The sequence below is a fragment of the Lissotriton vulgaris genome, chromosome 8, assembly GCF_964263255.1.
Source record: "Lissotriton vulgaris chromosome 8, aLisVul1.2, whole genome shotgun sequence".
In the NCBI taxonomy this organism is placed as follows: Eukaryota; Metazoa; Chordata; class Amphibia; order Caudata; family Salamandridae; genus Lissotriton; species Lissotriton vulgaris.
Window position 1 is genome coordinate 1,102,162,745 of NC_141696.1, and position 22,050 is coordinate 1,102,184,794.

Genomic DNA, 22,050 nt, shown 5'->3' on the forward strand with positions numbered 1-22,050 from the left:
CTTAGGAGCGGTACTGCCCAACACTAGGACCGCCGGAATTCTGGTTACAGACACTCCCCGTCCTCTAGACACAGGAAGATCCTCCTCAAATGATCTATGTACAGCTTAGGCCCCTGACCTGGCGCTCCCTTAAGGAACCCTCCAGGCCCTGAGATAGGGTTTCAGGCCAACGTGGGACACACCGTCCCACACTCACTCCGCCTCCACTGAGACAGGGCGTGAGCCCCTACACCCCTACCAGACTACTGGGACCAAGCTGGGTTACACATGAACCTCTTCCCCTTTACAGGATCATCAGATACACAAGCCACTCCTTTTGGAACCACTCCCTAATGCCTCTGCAAGACATCTAGCACACCGCCAGACATCCACCTTCTTGTCCAGTGCCTCTGCAGGACCTCCTGCACACCACCAGAGGTACACCTCTCATGCAAGCTCTTTAACAAAAAGAAAACTCACACCAACTCCTCCAGTTCAGCACATCATTCGTTCGCACACTCCCCCCCCTCGGACTGGTAAGGCAGTTTCCACCACCCCTGATCACTCAACCTGACCACACGTGACACAGGTACCAAACTCTGGGAGCGGGGAATGGGAATTAACACACTGGACACATTAAAGCTGCCACCACTGGATCCTACCACACTGGGGAATCCAGACACACACACTACACTCAGGGAACAACCACCCTCCCGAGCTAGTCATTTCTCCTCACACTCCCTCTCTTCCATCTACCCACACAGGGACAGGATTTGGGATTGGACACGGGACCCAGCAAGGGATTCCTAATCTATGGGACCCTCCCCCTCTAATGGCGTCCCGCCCTGTCACTTTCTCTCATCTGCCACTAAACATAAAGTGCAGAAACACATTTGAAAATGACACTCTTGAGGAAAAAAATCAAAAACAATAATCCCAAACATGTGACTATCTGAAAAAAACAATTGCAGAGTTTTGTAATGTAGCCAGTTGTCGCTATGGCACTGCGCAAACACAAGTCCAAAATCCGCACCGCTGACCAACAATGTTAGAACTGGCTATTTCTGGTAGGCTAAGGCTGACGCCAAAGCCAGGCAGAAACCACCATTCTAGTCAGGGCAAGGAAGTCACACGCCAAGATAACCTCTGCTCACCCCCTTGGTAGCTTGGCACAAGCAGTAAGGCTAAACTCGGAGGCAATGTGTAAAGCATTTGCGCCAGCGCACAACAGCAACAACATACTAGGCACACCACAGAAGAGACTCCACACAAGGTTATTATAAAAATAACTTTTGTATTGTAAAAACACATCAGATAAAATCACACATATACATGGTGCCAACTGGCACGGGCAATATTCACAGGGATTATGTACACAAGACAGGGCCACAAGGGCCACTGTCATATTCAGATATAGCACTTCTAGATAAACTGTAGAGTATCAAATCACTTCTAGAATAAAGAATAAATGTAACATAAAATAATAATCAAAGATAACCACCAGTAACCACTGGTAACAGGAACCAGGACCTTACTAGGACCACCTGTACTAAGAAAGAAGAACCACCTAAGTATCACACAGCATTAGGGGTCTAAGAAAGGATACATTACTCATGATGTAATAAACCTACATTCAGAGGAGTAGAAAAGACAACCACCTAAGAATAACCACATTTAGGGGCATAAACCAGAACACCTTACCCATGATGCATGAACACATTCAGAGGAGTAATAAGGAGAAACACATGATGACTAAACATTCAGAGGTGTTAAGAATAGAGCACATGATGCAATAAAATCGCATTCAGAGGTGCATAACATAAGTCAATAGCGCAAAAACACACAGTAGGCAATTACTATTTAAAAGCATAGAAATCACATTGCGCCTACACTACATAAGCCACTACCTGTGGCAGTCCCTAGGCCAACTGGCCTTGTGGGGCAAAGATGCCCTGGGTCCAATGTCAGGGCGCGCTGCCATGCAGCGCCAGTCACAGAGTACAAAAGCCTAAACGTGGCAGTTGCCCACAAAGTGCTGGGCAACTGTGTACATCACAGAAAGGCCTAAACGTGGCAGGTGCCCACAAAGTGCTGGGCACCTGAAGAATCAACAAAACTGCGCCAGCTGAGCCACACAGGCTCTAAAGCCAACACTGCGCACGTTGGAGCCACACAGGCTCTGGCCAACACCAGTCAAACGTTGGAGCCACACTGGCTCTGGACAAGACATGGCCCCTCTGAGCCACACAGGCTCTCTCAGACTGCGGGGGTCGTTGGAGTCCCTCAAAGGGGGACTCGAGCACAAGAAAATGCGGCAGGGAGCCCCTCGGGCTCTAAACAGACCAAAAATGCCCCCACGAGCCTCTCTCAGGGCTCAACATCAACAATGCCCCCTTCGTTGGAGCCTCAAGGCTCTGGCGTAACGTTGGGGTGACCCACTGCCAACCGGGGCCGCCCGAGCACCAACTCTGCCTCACCGGCACACAAAACTCCATCTGCTCCCTCCCGGAGCAGCAGCAGCACTGCCCCCGTCTCACCCGGCCCAGCCCTTAACTTACCGGGCCTCGGGCGGGGCTTCTCCACATCGCGGGACTCCTCTGCGACAGCAGGCGGGGCTCCTCTGGGCGGCGGCTCTCCACTCGCGGTGGGGGCAGGCACCGGCAATGTGCCTCGCGCCCCCCCGCTACCGCTCCTCCCGCTGCAGGGCTCCCTCCGCTCACGGGAGCCCTGCAGACCTGCCGCCATCACTCTTCCTCCTCTTCTCCCCGGGCCCGGCGGTGATCATCTCTCGGCACCCGGGCTGCGGGGGCGGGACTTCCGGCCGGCCGCGCTGAGATTGGCCGGCCGGCCAGGTGCTTCCGGGTCGCCGCGGGCAGCGCGGCGGCCCCTCTCTAGCTAGGCAGGCGGGGAGGCATTTAAAATATCGGCAATACCGGCGTGGGCAGCCGAAGTTAGATAAAAGTAAGAATAAGCGAGGTGGGCACTCGCCAGGCTGGCAAAGCGCTCCTCAGCGCTATAATCAAAAATAAAGCGCTCGAAAGCGCTATGGGGCAATAAAGCGCTCCCAAAGCGCTAGAATAAAAAGTACAAAAGGTCCTTCCAGAAATGCAGCTCCACCATGCTGCACAAAGGTCCCAGCGAGTCCCAGGGGGCAAAGCAAAGTCCCCCCCTCAGCCCAGCAAGGCAGAGGGGTTCCCCAGGAGTCCAGGAATGTCCATCAGAGGTCCAGGAGCTGGGCAGGACCCAGGGATTCCCCTGAGCCCCAGCAGCAGCATGCCCCTGGCAGATTCAAGTCAGAAACAAGAACAATTTGGAAGGGGATACAACCCCTTCTTATACAGTGCAAAACCTTTGAAGTTCTTTGAAGTCCTTTGCAGCAGGCAGTGTGAGAACCAGCTGGACTGGTTTAGAGGGAAGTCCCCTTCAGTATCAGGGACAGAGGTGTCAGTCGCCCAGCGGGAGGTGGAGCCAGCTTTGTAGTTACACAGGAACAGCCCTTCACTATCAGGTGCCATCTCCTCCCACTTCCCTGGCAGCAGATGCTGCCTTTCATCCATGGGCTGACTCAGACAACCTCCTGGGCTCTCCAGCCCCTGTCATCCTCAAACCAGACAGTCAATCCACAAGCAGGCCCATGCACTCTGGGCCAGGCTCACCAGCCAATCACACGCTAGCAACAACCTACACAAATATGCCAACTTCCAAAAGTAGTACTTCTAGACTAGACACAGTCATGTCGCATACATCATTTTTCAGCATTCACTCTCACGAGTTGATACATACCAAACTCGCCCCTGCACTCCCCACACATCAGGAACTACCATGGGCATACATACTCCCCATTCATTCCTATGGGAGGGCAGGTCACTCACCACACATACAGAGAGCTCATGCACTTTACACTGTACCACAGTGAAAAAGTGCGCAGAGGCCTAAAATCACCAACACCAGGTTCCATCAATAGGCTAGGAAAACGCAAAAAGTCTAGGGGTGAACCTGCCTAATGGGCCGGGTCCAACATAAAGTTATTAAAATGTCTATTAGTAATTTTAGTTATAGGTCAGAAATACACATATACAGGTACTCCTCTATGAACTTGCACACGTATAGAGTTATTTGCACACGTACTGACACACCCACACATACACTCATCCAGCCACTCAAAATGCCATACAGTCAGTCACACACCCATTTACACATGAAACTGTACTTAGATAGACTCACACACTCATACCGTTACTAACACACCATTCCACACAGCTCTACAGTTCATCATACACCTAGTTATACATAGATACACCCACCCAAACACAAACACCAGTACAGCTACTCTCATTTCCAGTTATATACTGGTTAAACCACACAGGGACTGGCACGTTCATGCACATGACAATGCAGCCACTGACATACCCAGGCACTCGCCAATACAGGCACTCACAGACCCAGGCTTACACTGATACAACCTCTGACACACCTAGGGACACACTGATACAGCTACTGACATACCCAGACATACTGATTCATCCAACCACACTCTGATACAGTAACGGACACACCCAGACACATACTCATGAATGCAATGACACTCTCAGTCACATATTTATGCAGCCACAGAGACATTCAGCCAAACACTGATACAGCATCTCAAACACCCATATACAATCTGATACAGTCAGTTACACACCCATCCACACCACACACTAATACAGCCAGCCAAACACTAATGCTTCCAATAATACACCTAATCACACACTGATGAATACATTGACACACCCAGGCATACACTCATCCATCAGTGGCGGCTCGCAGATGGGAGTGCTGCGGGCGGTGGGCCGGGGCAAGGGAGGGGCAGGGTGGGGGTAGTGGACTCAGACATACGACGGCCAGGACTAAAGTAAGTAAGTAAATAAATAAAACTATTTTCTTTGCGCTTGCTGCATCACCGAGTTGACGATGCATACATACACCGATACATAGACTAACACACCCAGGCATACAACAATGGAGGCACTGACACACCCAGGCAAACACTAATGTAACCAATAACACTTAAGCACACACTGACGCATACACTGACACGCCAATGCATACAAAGATGCAGACACTGACACGGCCAGGCATACAGCAAAGCTGAAACTGACATACCCAGCCAAATATTAACGCATCCAATAATACACCCATGCACACACTAATGCATACACTAAGACAGCCAGGCACATACTCATCCACACACTAAAACGCTCAGTCATGAATGAATGAATGAATACGCACTTGTATAGCGCATGGCTACACAAGGGCATCCCAGCGTTTCCTGTGACACCAATCAATCACCACTGATCATGGAAAGAGAAAAGTCTTCAGCTGCTTCCTGAATCTAAGATGGTCAGATTCAAGACAAATGAAATCAGGGAGATGGTTCCAAGATTTGGCTGCATTATAGGAAAACCACCGGCCTCCAGTTCGTGCCTGTTTGATCCTAGGGGCTGCAAGCAGTCGTTTATTATTAGATCCTAAAGTCCTCTTGGTGCGATATAGTTGCAACATGGTCTGAATCAAAGAGGGACCGTTACCAGAGATGGACTTGTGGACAATACACATGGTCTTGAACCTGATTATTTCTTGAACAGGGAGCCAATGCAGCCGACCAAGTGACAACTTAGCAGAATTCCGCTTACGGATGTTCAACAAAAGATGAGCCGCACAATTCTGGGCAATCTGTAATCTCTTAATAGTTTCCATTGGCGCACCCAAGTAGACTGCATTCACGTAGTCCAGCCGAGACAAAACGAGGGCTTCAACCAACATCTGCCTGGAATCAAATGGGAGTAGGGGAAGGATCTTATGTATCCACCTAAGAAGACCATAACAGGTCCCAGCAACTTTACATGCTTGCGCAGTAAGATTAAAGTTGCAATCCAACCAGACACCCAGACTCTTAATTTGTTTCTTTGGGGCAGGTGGAGAGCCAAGATAGCTGGGCCACATGAGATCTAAATTGTTGGGAGATGCATGGCCCAAGATCATAATTTCTATCTTGGCCCCATTTAACTTAAGAAAGGACAGGTCCATCCATTCAGATACCTTTGCAAGGCAGGCAGCTAAACCTGGCTCCGATTTATCTTGCTGACTGAGAGACATCATCAATTGAGTGTCATCCGCATAAGTAACAGTATGGATTCCCCAGGGAAGTACCACCTTCGCCAAAGGCCTCATGTGGATGTTAAACATGGTAGGACTCAGTAACGATCCCTGGGGAACTCCATACTGCAGAAGTCTTTGCTTTGAAAGGGCTCCTTCTGCGAAGACAGCAAAAAATCTGTCTGTCAGAAAGGACTGTAACCATTTTAAGGCAGTACCTGCGACTCCTACCTCCCTGAGTCTTTGAATCAGGATATGATGGTTCAGGGTATCGAAGGCTGCGCTGAGGTCTAATAAAACAATAGCAGCTCAGCCTCCATCGTCCAAGATCTTTCTTGATTCTTCAACCCCGGCAAGAAGGGAGGTCTCCGTGCCCTGATGACGCCTAAAGCCGGTATGAGTAGGATGAAGGTAGTCATTTTCCTAAAGATGAGCAGCCAAAAAGGAATTCACATATTTTTCTGTTAATTTACTAATTCCTGGCAGTAAAGAGATGGGGCGCTAATTGGCCCAATCCTCCGCGTCTAAATTGCTCTTTTTTTAGGAGGGCCCCAACTCTTGCCTGTTTCCAAAGACAGGGAACCTGGCCCATTAAAAGAGAGGCATTTATTACGTCCTGCATAACTGGAAAAATTATCTCTGAGACCGAATTCAGAATGGCCGGTGGGGCAGGGTCTGCAGGAGATCCTGATTTCAGTCGCTTCAGAAGATCCTGCAGTAGAGACAATATGATAATAGCTGGCTTGGGCAGCTTTTATTTCATTTTTGTAGAGCTTAATTGCCTCTCTATATTTGCCCTTACTTACTACTGTGAAGTCCTTCCTTCATTTCCTTTCAAGTTGTTTACAAGATTTTTTGAGCTGTCTCAAAGTGTCAGTATACCAAGCGTTCTAATTTGGACCTACTCAATGGCATAGTTCTTTCTTTGGGAGAACTGTGTCAAGAGAAGACTCCAGCCAATTGTTAAAATTCTCATTCGCCCTCGTCGGGTCGGAATGAGGAATAGGAGTGGAAAATATCAAATTAGTAGCCCATCTTTCCACTGAAAGTTTGGACCATATGCGGCCACATTTTTTCATTCTGGCAGAAGGCTGCAAAGACACATGAGGGGTCCAGATAAAATATAATAGAAAATGATCAGACCGAGGAACCGCCATGGACTCAGCCAAAGTAATATCTGTCAAATTTGTCAATAAGATATCAAGCAAATGTCCCAAATTATGAGTAGGGCCAGTCACTATTTGTTTAAATTGAAATGTTTCAAGACATTCCATAAGGGTGAACAGGAGAAGAGTCAAGATCATCAAAATATAAATTCAAAGCACCCAAGATGTAAAAATTGGAGGAGCAACTCACCCCATTAGTAGCTACATCAGGGAGATCTTTACAAAAATTATCCAGTGCTCCTGGTGGGCGATATATAAGAATCCCAGGAAAAGTACAGGTCGGAGAGAAGCTTATGCCAAATGAAAGGCTTTGACAATCAGATAAATGGCCACTAGTAGCTCTACATCTATTCACACTAATACATACGCTCACACACCCAGGCAGACACTGATGCATACACTAACACATCCAGGCACACACTAAAGCATACACTAGCACGCCCAGATATTGTGCAAATTAGAAACTCACACTCCTAGCCCAAGACTAATGCATGCAATATCATACCCACCCACACAATGATGCATACACTGACTTACCCAGGGACATTCCAATGCAGTCACTGAAACACTCAGGCATAAACCAAAGCAGACACTGACACACCCAGTCAAATAATAATGCATCCAATAACACACCCAGACATACACTCACTCCGATACAGTCACTGACACATTACAAACACAGAAGTAGCTCTCTGTTTGACTAGCTGGTGGTTCTAACCAGAACCATTCTTTTTCTAGAAGGTGTTTTTTAACAGTTTTTTAATTGCTTCTTTTTTATATTTTTACAAAAAATAAACAGGATAGTAAAAAGGGTAAGGATGGGGAGATGCAAAGAAGCAACTGGCTTCAGTGTTCAAAAACATTATGTGGTCCCTGGAAGCAACGAAAAAAATCTAACAGTGATGCTTCTTCATCGTATTCAAGAATGCACCAGCAGAAGATATTTTTACAGTGACAGGCATGTGGCATTTCGCAAAGTGAATAACCACATCACTCAATTCTTTGCAGGCAGCTGGTATTGTAAAGACTGCAGCTGATGATACTTCACCCAAGCCTCCTGTAGAGGTCGACTGTCCTGCTGTACCTGCTTTCTTCCGCATCATTCGGTTGTAGACCCTTTCATGAACTGTTTTTAGGTGCTTACACATGGAACTTGTCCCATGTGAATACTCCTTTGCAGTGCCTCTGGATAACTGCTTGCTGCAAATATTGCACTGCACATATTTTGCTGTTACCTTCTTTTCCCCATAAGGTATAGTAAAGTGCTTCCACACATCACTTTTCTGTGAGGTTGTGTGTCTTCCTTCTCATCCTCAACAGGTGCGGATGCTCATCTTCGACGTAAGAAGAAGGGCACTGCTGATTCTCAATTCTCCTTCTAGAGACTTCACTGGAGAGGAATCTGGTTTTGGGTGTGATTTTCCATGTGCATGGGTCGGGTCTTAATATAGCCCATCAAAAGACAACCTTTGGGTGTGTTTTGAGTGAATTCGCAAATCCAGTCCGTAAATTTGCAGATTTGTGAAACTAGTAAAATGGGTAACTTTGTTGAAAACAGATATAAGGTAGTTTAAATATACTTGTAAATATGTTCACTCTGATATCATTGATGACAATGGAGGGGTGCACATATTTGGAATAATTTATACATTTTTCTGTGTATCCGTTGGATTCAGACTCGTGGATTTGTTCCAATCACATGATAAAAACCATAGAGTAGTAGTCCATCTATGTTTGTGGACCCACAAAGGTACCTCCATACCCCAAAAAATAATTTCAAAAAATATTTTGTTTAATGACATTTAAAAAAGCTTCATATACTTTACATTTAGTGCATATGTGATTTTTATATTTATTTAAATGTTTATAAAGAATATTTATAACAAACTGAATGTTTACAGTATAAAAAAAACTAAGCTAAAATCAAATTAAGTTGCAATGCTCTTAGTATTAAAAATAAATCCTACAAATTAGCTAAAAATATATATATTAACAGTAGAGGGACATCATTCTTTTGAAATTAAACTTGAAAAACCTTTGAAATTCACTGGAAAAACCAAAGGTCTGAGGGATGTTAAAGTTAGGGAATAGAATTGTATGGCAAGGCACAGAGACCAATATTATGCATACTTCTTTAATTTGCCAACTCTCAGCAGCAACAGCAAACAATGTAAAAGAACTTAGAACATAAGACTTAACATTCCAATGTCCATATAATCCAGTGAGAGGCAGCCATCTTCCTTCTTTGTTGCTGCTCACAGCTGAGATAAGTTTGCACATTATTGTGCTTACTTTACAATTCTAGTGATGTTGTGAATATCTTGTCAGTGTGAAAGAATTCGGTTTTATAATGTGATTGAGTGTGAAAGGATTCAATTTTAAATGTTATTGGGCTTTATCTACTATAATTTTTTATTACATAGTTAGTAATTTAGCCTAATCTGAATTCCTTTCATTTGTGCTTGTTTTGATGAGTCTCTTTGCTCTTTTATTCCCCTTTATAGGTCTCGGCTAGCGTAGGCTGTGCACATGCGCAGTCTTGCTGGTGAGATTTAATGACTTGGAGTAGTGAGGTTAAGCCCCGCCCCTCTTCTCCACTGGCTGGCCTCCTAAACGGTGGCCAGCCATTGGAGAAGAGGTCTCAGTGACGACATTCTTTCAATCTAAGCCCCGTCCTTTTCGGACACACCCCCCAGTCTGAAAAGGACGGGGCTTACAGACAATGGCGAAACAAAAATCGATGAAGTTGTGTATTTTCCCCTTTGAAACAGCCACTTGGAACAGTTTGTCGGAAATGTTCTCGCCACCTGTCCCCATTCCCGTGTTTTGTTCTATTTCAGGCAAGTAACTCCGGGAGAAACGGATCGACTTCCAGCTGCCATACAACATCCTCTGGCAATGGAAACACAACCGGAGGGTTGCCGTTGTGCCAACAATCACTATATAACAGCAGAATCACGGAGCACTTGATCGCTGCAAACCCTGTCAGTGTTCCCCCTCTCCAGTGCTGAGCTGTGCGGCTTAACTGTGGGAGGCTGGCGGCGGAGACAGGTCCGATTGCAGCGTGGGCAGGTGGCCCTTTCAACTCGAGCCGGCGGCGGCTGGCGTGGTACGGGCCTCAGCCGTGGAGAAACAAATGCGATCCCTTAGCTCCAGCGGGCCCCGCGAATGAGGCGCTGACTCCGACCGAGATTTTGGGAGGCCCACTGTTTACATAGCCGCACATGCCCTGTTTTCCAAGGTGAGGCATGGGGTGGTAATGGGAAAGGAGCGCTCAGTAAACTGAAGACGCCATTTTACTTCCGCGCCACGTCTGTGCTGGGCTTGTCTGCATCTGAGGGTGCACGCTAGCCTTGTGGCCGATTCCCCATGCTGTTAAACAGTTCATCAACTTTAGTCATCTAAAGACACTGCCTGCATTGTATCCTACTCCCTGATGTGAAGTGTGAGCTCCATTGGCTCCACAGTCCTGATCCCCACGAGGCGGCCACTTTGCGTGAGGGACATTGGTGGCCGTGTACTGAGGGATAGCACCAAGAACGCGACGGGAGGCTGATTGCGGCCTGCATGGTTGATGCCAGTGTGAGCTACCAAATTGAACTGCTGCGCCTCTTCTCCATTGGCTGGCCTAAATGGCAAGCGCTTGTTTTCCAAAGGGGTCATCACGTGCGTTTCCTTTCTGCTCTTACTCACGCTGCACTTTTTTCCTGCAGGGAAACTCTTTGCTCTCGAGTCTCACCGAACCACCCCAAAGAAAAAACAGAACACATTTTACTTTAAACCCATTCTAATCCAGGCAACTGCTATCGTTATACTTGTACAGAAACCGGGCGGTTGGTGCGTCATTTTGTTTTTAAGCAATTTTGCTTTGATCACTCAATATGTCGATCCTGACAATAACAAAAACGGTACAACAAGATTTCAAGAGCGGGCCATTTCCCTTAGGTGTGTGAAAAGGCAAAAACATTGGGTATGGAAGTGCATTGTTCTTGCGATCCCATGTACAACACTGGAGAAAGGGTCCGGGAGCCTTGGAGAGCACGCTGTGAGGCACATATGTTGCGCAGAATGCGTAGCCAGACTTGAGTGGCAGCGGTGACACTGAGCACACGCGTAGCCCGAGGTGGGAGTGCTGCGTCCGGTGGGCAGCACCGCCACCATGGGACACAATTAGTTATGGTAATATAGCGGATGTCCCCCTCCCTAGGGCCTCTTCTGGTTGGTGGGGGGAGGGCGTCACCCTGGGGTCTGGTCACATGATATTGTCTTCGCGCCACTTACGTAAAGCTCCTCTGCAGCAGGTTGTGTGGCGGCTCTGGTATGTGTACAGTGTATGTGAGCGAGGGTGGGGGTAGTACCCGGACAAGAGGGGGTGTCTTCTCCGGTAGAGTTGGTGTTACTGGCACGGCTTGTGCATGCCCCGGTGTTGTGGGAGTATATCTCAGTAAGCGGCACAAGGCATCCACCTCGCTGGGGGCGGTGGAGGGATCACGCGTGAATCTTTGTCCCGAGCCGCCATGCGCGCTCCCTCCTCCCCGGGTGCGTAGTGGGCGGGCGCTGAGTGGTCAGCATCAGAGTCCTGGGTCGGGTGTTTTGAAAGATGCAGAGAGCACATGGCGGCCGCTTTTGGAGGCCTTTAAATGTGTGCAGGTTCCAGCGCTCTCAAGGCCCGCAGCGGCAAGGCTGGGGAGTTCAGAGGGAGGAAGGGGCCAGAGTTTCGGGGATGACTAGCGAGGTTCTACGGGGCGTTATGGAGGTTCCGGGTTTTGTGTGAAGCCGCCCATTGTCAGTTGAGGGTTGTTTGCGCGATAAGGGAAAAGCGCTAGGTTTCTCTGCGTGAGTAGCTGAGTATGTTATGCAAGTAGGGAAAGCATGTAGTTATCGCTGGTTAGCATCGTACACGCTCCCCAAAAAATCCCAATTAACTATGCCCCGTCTTCCTCCTTCAATGCAGCTATCCCTCCCCCATGGGCGGGCCAGAGAGCTGCAGTCTACCACTGGCTCCAGTAGGGGTAGGTAGATGTGGTTTGGTGCTTTTTTGGGGGAATTTGAATGGGTGGACTTCTTTTCCCAATATGCTGTGTGCTCTTTCTCTTTATTCGCAGGAGCCGCATGAGGGTAATGGGCGCGTGGTCCCCAGAGAACGGAGGGGAAGTCCCCGTAGAGAAGAACGAAGTTCCACAGAAAGCACCGTACTATTTCACAATGTAGTGGTGTGGAGGCCCGGGGCTACAGTTGCCACCAGTTCTGGGGCGGGTAAAAAAGCAACGTGCCCGCAGGTCTGCCTCCTTGACCTTCAGCAGCTACAGGTCTCTCGCCCGCGAATACTGCAGCTTCTACCCAAGCTTTGAAAGCTGCACTTTTTATTATAGTTCCCTTTTTTAGGTGCTTTCTGAAGCTAGGATTTTCATCTTGCAGTTACCTTGCAGCGCTATTTTTGTGTAATACAACTGCGTGTGATAAAAGTAGCATCTCTGAAAGATCACGTTTATGTTTTTTGTACAAAACAAACTATTGTGGTCTCTGGCGGCCTCGTGACGTAGGGTGTTTATCTCAGCATCCAGTGATGGACCGCCGGGCGCATGGTAGCAATAAGCTGTCAGTGCCTCGAATGTGCCCCGGATGCTTCTTCACAAGTATTTTTTAAACTACATTGGCTCTTGGAATTATGCTCTGGGGCTCTGTGTATGTGTGTGTGGCTCTGTGTGTGGCTATGTGTGTGGCTATGTCTGTGTGTGTGGCTAGTGTGTGTGGCTATGTGTGTGTGGCTCTGTGTGTGTGGCTCTGTGGGTTTTTGTGTGTGGCTCTGTGTGTGTGTGTGTTTCTGTGTGTGGCTGCTCAGTGTGTGTGTGTGGGTGGCTCTGTGTGTGTGTGTGGGGATCTGTGTGTGTGTGGGGCTCTGTGTGGCTCTGTGCGTGTGGCTATATGTGTGTGTGTGGCTGTGTGTGTGTGTGGCTCTGTGTGTGTGTGTGGCTCTGTGTGTGTGTGGGCTCTGTGTGTGTGTGTGTGGCCCTGCGTGTGTGGCTCTGTGTGTGTGTGGCTCTGTGTGTGTGTGTGGCTCTGTGTGTGTATGTGTGGGTGCAAATGCAATAGGTCTCACATTTGCGAGAGATTAAGCTATTGGCATTGTAAATGACAATACAATTTATTTATCTGTTTTCAAAACCAACACATAAATAAAAATGCTGTCATTTACAATGCCAATAGCTCTAACTTTTGCAAAGGCGAGGCCGTTGCATTGTAAATGCTTGTTTATTTTTGAAACACCTTTAATGTTTTTTTTAATAATTGAAATTTGGGCTGTTTAATGCCTCGGGACGCGATCGTTGCTCTGCTTTCGCACTCGCACGGCGGTCTTTAGCAGCGCCTCGGGCGCGCTTGGTTATTTATTGCCTGTTTGAATTAACACTCCGCTTCGCATCACAGAGAATATTTTTTTTCTTTTGGTAACGGAACATGAAGGATTCAATTTCCTCATTCCGGGTTATATATTGGGCGCATTTAAGTTTGCTATTCGTGCACTGATTTTTAAGAGCAATTTGTCGATTACTTACTTCCCAATCCGGCTTTACTGAGGAAACAATCTTGGTACACTCAGGCCACTGTACCTGCATCAGGTGATGCAGCGGCCATTTTGATTAGGGCAAAACACTCTACTGACTATGAGATTTAAGGCAGCCATCTTTTGGGCAAGCAAAAGAGGCAGAAGTCCGTTTTTTCTAGTCAGTATGAGGTGAGCAGGGCAACTGTCATCTGGAATTCAGTGGCTACTTGAGATAGGTGATTTTTAGTGGTGTTTTTTAGGTTTCGCTGGGGGGCGGAGCCGTTAGGCTCCTCCTCCAGAGAAATCTATTGAGTACAGTAAGGAGCCTAGCCATTGGACGAGGGGCCTGTCCATCAATGCCGGACCAGACACGGGGGCGTTCCCGAGATTCTTTGGCTTTTGCCGACGTCACGTGACGCCGGGAACGCCCCCGAGTCTGTTCCGGCATTGCCGGCACCTCCCTTGCTGCTCGGGTCTCCTTATTTGTTCCTAGCTGCCCCTCTCCCGCCTCCCTCGTCCTCTCCCGCCCCCCTCCCGCCGTTCGTGTACTCTCCCGCCTCCCTCGTCCTCTCCCGCCCCCCTCCCGCCGTTCGTGTACTCTCCCGCCCCCCTCGTTCTCTCCCGCGCTTGTTCCTGGTGCCCGTCTTCTGCTCCGGCCGGCCGTCGTCAGCTCTCTCCTCCCCCTTTCCCGCCCCCTCCCGCTTCTCTCTGATGCCCGCCTTCTGCCCCGGCCGGCCGTCGTCAGCTCTCTCCTCCCCCTTTCCCGCCCCCTCCCGCTTCTTTCCTGGAGGCTGAGCCTGGACACAGCTCCATGGAGGCGGGCGGGACACAGCGGCTCCGCCTGGACCTCTCCCGGGCCGCTCCAGGCCCCCCCAGGGCCCGCTCGTGCCCCCCGGCCGAGGAGCGAGGTGTGGGCCTACCTGATGACCCTGGCGGACCGGGGCCTGCAGAGGAAGAAGGCGGAGGAGGAGGCCAAGCACGATCTTCCCGGGTGAAAGGGTGGGGGTGTCCGAAAGAGAGAGAGGAAAGCCATGGGGAACAGGGAGAGTGGGCAGAGCTAGAAGTGTGGGGAGGGCGGGGCTTCGTCGAGTTGTTTGGAGCCCCCGGCCCTCCCCACAGGCAGGCAGTGAATGGGACCACTACAAACACCGCTTGGCTCTGCAGGCATGGACTGCCACCACCGCACCTCCCCTGCCCCCGTCCGCGCCGCCGACTGGCACTACCAGTTCCGAGTCATCCTGCTGGGGGACGCCACGGCGGGGAAGACGTCGCTGGTGCAGCGCTACACCGAGAAGTCCTTCCTGGAGCAGGCGGTGTGCACCCTGGGCGTGGAGTTCCACGTGAAGATGCTGACGCTGGCGCCCGGCGTGCGGGTCAAGCTGCAGATGTGGGACACTGCGGGGCAGGAGCGCTTCAGGTGCATTACACGGTCTTTCTATCGTAATGCTGTTGGTGTTCTCCTGGTCTTTGATCGGAGTAATCGGTCCACCTTCCTTTCCTTGGACGACTGGTATATGGAGGCCATGAATGTGCTTTCCGAACGGGCTGTCTTTGTGCTGGTGGGACAGAAAAGCGACCGGGATTCTGGCTATCTTGTGCCTAGTGAGGAGGCTGCAGCCTGGGCTGCTCATCTGGGCATGACCTACATCGAAACATCAGCCAAGAGCAACTTAAACGTAGACCACCTATTCCACACCCTTGCAACCAAAATCTATGATGCGGTCACCCATGGGGCTGTAGACCGAGGTATGGTTGTCCCTTCTGAAGGCTGGGATGGAGTGAAGGTGGTTTTTAGGGTTCATAACTTCACTCCCAAGAAAGAAAAGACTGCAAGCCAGTGCCAGTGCTGAGTGGGACAATGCTGGGACACTTCTATTGAAGGCTATTAGGAAAGAAGTGCAGTTCATCACATGTTGCTAGCACCGGACGCTTGGTGAAGAAGTGTAGTGCCAAGAGGGAAAGTTGAAGAGTTGGCAATGAACATTGATAGCAATAACTGTAATCAAGGTGGCGAGGACCACCTCCAGCTGTATAAATAAGAGGGGTAAGCCTGTGCAGTCGGGATGATGTTTACACTACAGCATTTTTTATAAACTGTTCTTAATATTTATTTTATAATTTTATGTATCCACAATCCATGTACTTTAGTATAAGTGGGAGGGAGAACCTTCCACCGAAGTGCCGCCTGCTGGGCCATCTCAATTAAAGGGGTTTCCTCTTTGTGCTGCTAGGATGAGAACCAGGAAGGATGGTGGGAGTGAGGCCCCAGTGGGGTGTTTAGCTGAAGACACTGCTAGTGTGATGGTCTGAGTGAATGTCCCAGTAGTGTCATATCTAGTGCTCTTGGGAACAGGACACTGGTGGGTGCTAATGATGCCTCCCCACTGGCATAGAATGGGGTTCTTGGCAGAGTGCTCAGTGCTGGGGTGACTTGCTCAAGAGGTTGTCTGTCTGGGACTCGACTGGGTTGCAATAGCAAGATATTTGGTGCAGGCCCTGAGGGATGGCTTGTGCTGTGATTTGGCAGGTGAGCTTTCATTTAAAGCCTGCACTGCCTATCGTGGGTGTGTGAATAAAAATGTTGCATTGTTTTGAGAAAAAGTAAGAGGGTACAACATATGTATGTGTGTGTGTGGGTTGATGCGCATGCACCAAAGGCCAATTGTCTGTGTAGCATTGGTTTAAAGTAAAGCTTCAAACTAGTGCAACCCAAGGGTTTGTTCAAATTATTTGTAACTCTGTTCCATTAGACTTTACATTTGTGAACTCCAAGCCTTCTTTAGCCTTCCCTGGGACTTGTACCCGACTTTACAGATCTCGGAGGACGCTCAAATCCATTTACTGCGCGGGAAGACCACTCATCATTTCAACCCTTCCAGTCAGATTTAAACAAAAACCCTCCACAAACCCCACTACAGCCACTGTGCCGATGTAAGCACACTTCAAACCTGGTGCAGCCAGATATACTCACAAACACTTAGCAAACAATCTTTGCATTTACATAATGTCTTTTCTAGGTATGGTGACTTGAAACTAAAATAAACGTGATCCGAATTAAGGGTCTGTATACATTTTGTGGCTCAAGATAATTGGGCTGTCAGCTTGTGGGTGTCTTTTGCACGTGTGTGCCCCTGTTGTCTGCTTGTGCCTCTGTGTGCCCCTGTTGTCTGCTTGTGCCTCTGTGTGCCCCTGTTGCCTGCTTGTGCCTCTGTGTGCCCCTGTTGCCTGCTTGTGCCTCTGTGTGCCCCTGCTTGTGCCTCTGTGTGCCCCTGTTGTCTGCTTGTGCCTCTGTGTGCCCCTGTTGTCTGCTTGTGCCTCTGTGTGCCCCTGTTGCCTGCTTGTGCCTCTGTGTGCCCCTGTTGCCTGCTTGTGCCTCTGTGTGCCCCTGCTTGTGCCTCTGTGTGCCCCTGTTGCCTGCTTGTGCCTCTGTGTGCCCCTGTTGCCTGCTTGTGCCTCTGTGTGCCCCTGTTGCCTGCTTGTGCGTGTGTTGGGGGGGCTCTGTTGGTGTGTGTGGGTCTGTGTGTGTCTGTATGTGTCTGTATGTGTGTCTTTGTGTGGCATTTGCCAGAGATTAAACTATTGGCATTGTAAATGACAATGCCATTTATTTATCTGTTGTGAAGACCAACACATAAATACAAATTTTGTCATTTACAGTGCCAATAGCTCAAACTTTTCAAAAGGCGAAACCATTGCATTGTAAATGCTTGTTGCTTCACTGTTCAGGCAGAGTTTAGAAAGGTGATTTTTAGTGGTGTTTTACTACAGTTTTCAGGCATAGTCTTTTGGTTTTGATTTTAAAGAGGTACTCTTTAGGTGAAAACGTTTTTGAGAGTAAGATTTAAAGAGCCCATTGGTGATATGGAGCATTTCTGCGGAAATGGTGAGGATGTTGATCTTAAAGTTAAGGAGTGTGTTAATAAGGCAGTTTCTGGATTGGCATCTCAACTTGGAAAAAAGTTAGATGATTGTATTGACAAGTTAGAAGTTAGATTTAATAGAAATAGGAATAGTGACAAACAGTTTTGGCCGGTAGAGAAAGAGGTTATGAATGGTGCCAGTGGAAGTGGTTTCAAGGCCACCCAGAATAGAAAACATCTTGCAAGAGAAAAGGAGAAACATGGGAAAGGGGCCTTCATGATGAAAGGCACAGGAAATAAAACTTGTAAGGAGTTAAAGGAACAGGTTATAAAGGCCAAGAAAGGGGATCGCAGGGCCATTGCCTGCCATGAGTCCTCAAGCAGTGGGGACATTATTATTTCATGTTCCTCTGATTTTGAATCCTCGGATGAAGAGGAAAGTAATAGAAATAAAATTAAAAAGGAGAAAGATGATGGTTTACTGGTTCAGATTTTGGATCTATTAGGGGAGGTCATGTTCGACCCCAATACAATTCAGCATCCGCTTTCTCCACAATGGGTGCTGGCTAAACATGTTGCTCAATATGTTGAGTACTGGATCAGGAAAGAGATGCCAAAGGAGGTTAGGACAAGCCTGAAGTCAGATTGCCCGGGACCATCTTTGACTAATAAGCTAGCCTTTACCCCTGAATTGGACGCAAATATGCTAACCTTCCCTAACAAGTTGGGCAGGGACCCTAGAAGGGGTCTTGATAAAGGGCTCAAGGGGTGTCAGGACCGCCTCCTGGATGTGTTTGGTCCTCTGACCAAGATTTTTGATTTATGAGAGGAAGCCTATTTACAAGAACGTGTTGTAAATACTGAGGAACTGCGGCAATGGGTCTAATGGGCCATTTGTTTGTTGTGTAATGCCATCACATCTTTATGTATTGAAAGAATGGAAAGCTTCCTTATGAAGATAGATCTGAAGTTGGCAGAACTTGCATGTAAGGAGTCGGGTCACTTAGCAAATGGTTTCCTCTTTGGGAGGAGTTTTTCGAAGGAAATGGCAAAATATGCAGGAGCATTCAATTCTATACACAAAGTCCAAAAGGATATTAGAAAGGTTTTTGGAACGGCCGGGAGAATGCGGGCTGGTTCCCCTACTGCGGAATTGGAATTTCAAGAGGCTCCTTTTCAAGAGGTGGTTACAGATCAGGAGGTTTTCAAATAAGCTCTTATACCCCTCGATTTTACCCTCAGAGACAAAGAAGGGGAAGAGGTCGCTTTAGAGGTGAGAGAAGATCAAGGTTCCAAGGTATGTTTGGGAAAAGACCTTTTATCCATTCAGGTAAAGGTTGGTGGTAGGCTCGCTCTCTTTTTAGACAGATGGAAAGAAATTACCTCAGACCCCTGGGTCTTACAGACAGTACCTGGTTACCATATAGATTTAGTAGCAAATCAAAATCATGTAAGGAGTACTCTCCTTCTAAGATTCGGCAAAGACCAAGAGGATTTGGTAAGTCAAGAGGTATAGAGTTAGAAAAGAAGGGTGCCAAAGAGAAAGCAGAGAATTCATGCAATGGTTTCATAAGCAATATTTTTCTAGTAGAAAAGAAAGACAAGCCTATGAGGCCTGTGATAAATCTGAAGTATCTGAACGAATGGGTGAAATACAACCATTCCATGGAATGGAAGGTATTCATATGCTGATAGACATCTTGAGGAAGTAATATTGGTTAACTCGTCCGGATCTCAAAGATGCTTACTTAACTATTCCAGTTTGTGTAGATCAAAGGAACCTCTTAAAGTTCCAATAGCAAGGGACCATGTGCAGATTCAAGAGCCTCCATTTCGGTTTGACATCTGCACCTTGGTGTTTCACGAAGGTGATGTGCCTGCATAGTTACGATCAAGGGGGATAAGGTTGATCATTTATTTGGACGACATTCATATAATGTTGGAGAACAAGGAGCAAGCTCATGAAAATACGACCTTAGCATTCAGAGTGATAGAGGACTTGGGCTTTGTAGTAAACAGGAAGAAGTCAAGCTTAGTACCCAGCCAGGAGACTGTTTTCCTGGGTTTTCAGATCTGGACCTTGGATTGTGTCTTGAAATTACCAATGGAGAAAGTCAGGCAAATTCGCAGGGAGTTACGAAAGGTTCTAACGAGCGAGTGGGTTTCATTGAGGCAGGTAGCAAGAGTTCTTCTTAAAGCTTCAATTCAAGCAGTTTTTCTGGCTCCCTTGCATTATCAAGCCCGTCATAGACTGAGGACTTTGTATCTGAACAGAGGGGGGAGCTATTCTCAGAGCGTTCAGATAGATGCAGAGATACAGTAGGAGCTGGCAAGGTGGTTAGAAAATCTTGAGGCATGGAATGGGAGGGCAATCTTTGGTCCGATCCCAGACATGGTTATAGAATCGGATGCCAGCCTTCAGGGTTGGGGAGCCAGGTGTGGTTCATTGACTACTGGAGGAAAGTGGACAGGTCAAGAGAGGAAAATGCATATCAACTACCTGGAGTTGTTGGCAGGTTCTTTTGCGGTGAAGAGTTTTGCAAGAGATCAGGTCAAATCTTGTGTTCTCTTAAAGATGGACAACATTTCTCTGGTAAGGTATGTCAACAAATGAGGGGTCCTTGTTCAAAGGCTCTAGCGGACTTGGCAACGGAGTTTGGCATTTTTGCCTGAGCAAAAACATCATGGCTCTAGCTCAATACTTGCCGGGGGTAAGTAATTCCATTGCAGATTAGAATTCAAGGCAACTAAAGGACCTCAACGATTGGAGACTAAACAAGGGTATTTTCTTAGCACTTAGCAAGAATTGGGGCCCTTTCGAATTGCATCTTTTTGCAAAGTGAGTGAATGCTTAGACTCTGAGATTTTTTAGTTGGAGGCCGGACCCAGCTGCTGCAGATTTGGGTCAGGTCTCGTTGTTATGCGTTTCCCCTCTTTGCTCTGATTCAGACGGTTCTTTTGAAGATGAAACAGGAAAGGGCAGACGTTGTCCTAATAACCCCGTTTTGGACATCTCAAGTTTGATACCCAGATGTTATGGAGATGTTGATTGCCAACCCAGTACTTCCTCCAGATGTGCCAGATTTGCTAACCAACAATTCAGGAGATTTCCACGAGTTGGTTCTTCAGGGTCATTTGACGCTAATGACTTAGTTGATTTCGGGAGAGCCTGACAAATGTCGGGCATATCTTCAGAGGCTTCAAAACTCATTAAGGAGTCATGGGCTCCAGGTACCTCAAAGGCCTACAGGTTGGCTTGGGGGAGATGGATTTGATTGTGTACTTCAAGGAGTCTGGATCTAGTACCAGCTCCTGTAGTCGAAGAAGTTAAATACTTGTCTGAAGTTTTTCATGATGGTAAGTCCTATAGTACTGTTAATATTGGAAGGTCGGCTATTTCTGCAGGTCATGATTTAGTGGATAGGATCCCTATTGGTCAACATGATGTATAAGAAGACTCTTGAGGAGTGTGAGAATTAAGGCCCCCCTGGGAGCAAAATACTCTTCCCTTTAGGATGTGGATGTTGCTTTGAGAGAATTGTTGAAAAGGAGTGAAAACAAGTTTTTAAGCCTCAGAGATCTTTCTTTGAAATTGGTTATGTTGCTCTGTCTGATTTCTTTCAGGAGGGTTTGGATGTTAAGGCTTTAGAGATTGCTGGGTGTATGTTTGTTCCAGAAGGTGTTTGTTTCTGTATCTCAAAAAGAACCAAAACAATGTCAGAAACAATTTTCTACCCTAGCTTTGATGAATGAAAGAAACTTTGCGTGGTGAGGTGTATACGTGAGGACGAGAGGAGGACTGAATGTCTGAGACATAGTGCTGATTCTCAGTTGTTAATTTCTTACAGACCTCCACACAGGGCAGTCTCCACTCCAACCTTGGCTCGTTGGGTCAAGGAGGTCATGAAAAAGAAAGAATTGATTTAACAAAATTTGCCCCTCACTCCGCTAGGGGGCGATGGCTTCTAAGGCATTCATCCTGGGTGGGGGTTTATCAAGCATTTTAGCTGCGGCTGATTGGACTTCTGAATCTGTTTTTAAGAAATGTTGCTTTAAGCCTGTGGATTGTCCAGTAGTGAATATTATGGCAAGGCTTTGAACATGCATAATATTGGCCTCCATGCCTTGCCATAAAATTCAGATTTTCAACAGCCAGGGTGGGTAGAAAATCATGATTTTATTAAAGACATGGAGGCTGATATTATGCATACTTCTTTAATTTGCCAACTCACAGCAGCAACAGCAAACAATGTAACAGAACTTAATACATAAGATTTAACATTCCAATGTCCATATAATCCAGTGAGAGGCACCCATCTTTCTTCTTTATGCTGCGAACACACTCAAAAGCTGTGGAAAATCT

The 22,050-nt window shown here is 47.6% G+C and overlaps 1 pseudogene; it reads left to right on the top strand.

Annotated features, from left to right (window-relative positions):
* The first annotated feature begins 14,957 nt into the window (after positions 1-14,957).
* Positions 14,958-16,135, top strand: LOC147698319 (ras-related protein Rab-39B pseudogene; annotated as a pseudogene).
* The last annotated feature ends 5,915 nt before the right edge of the window (positions 16,136-22,050 follow it).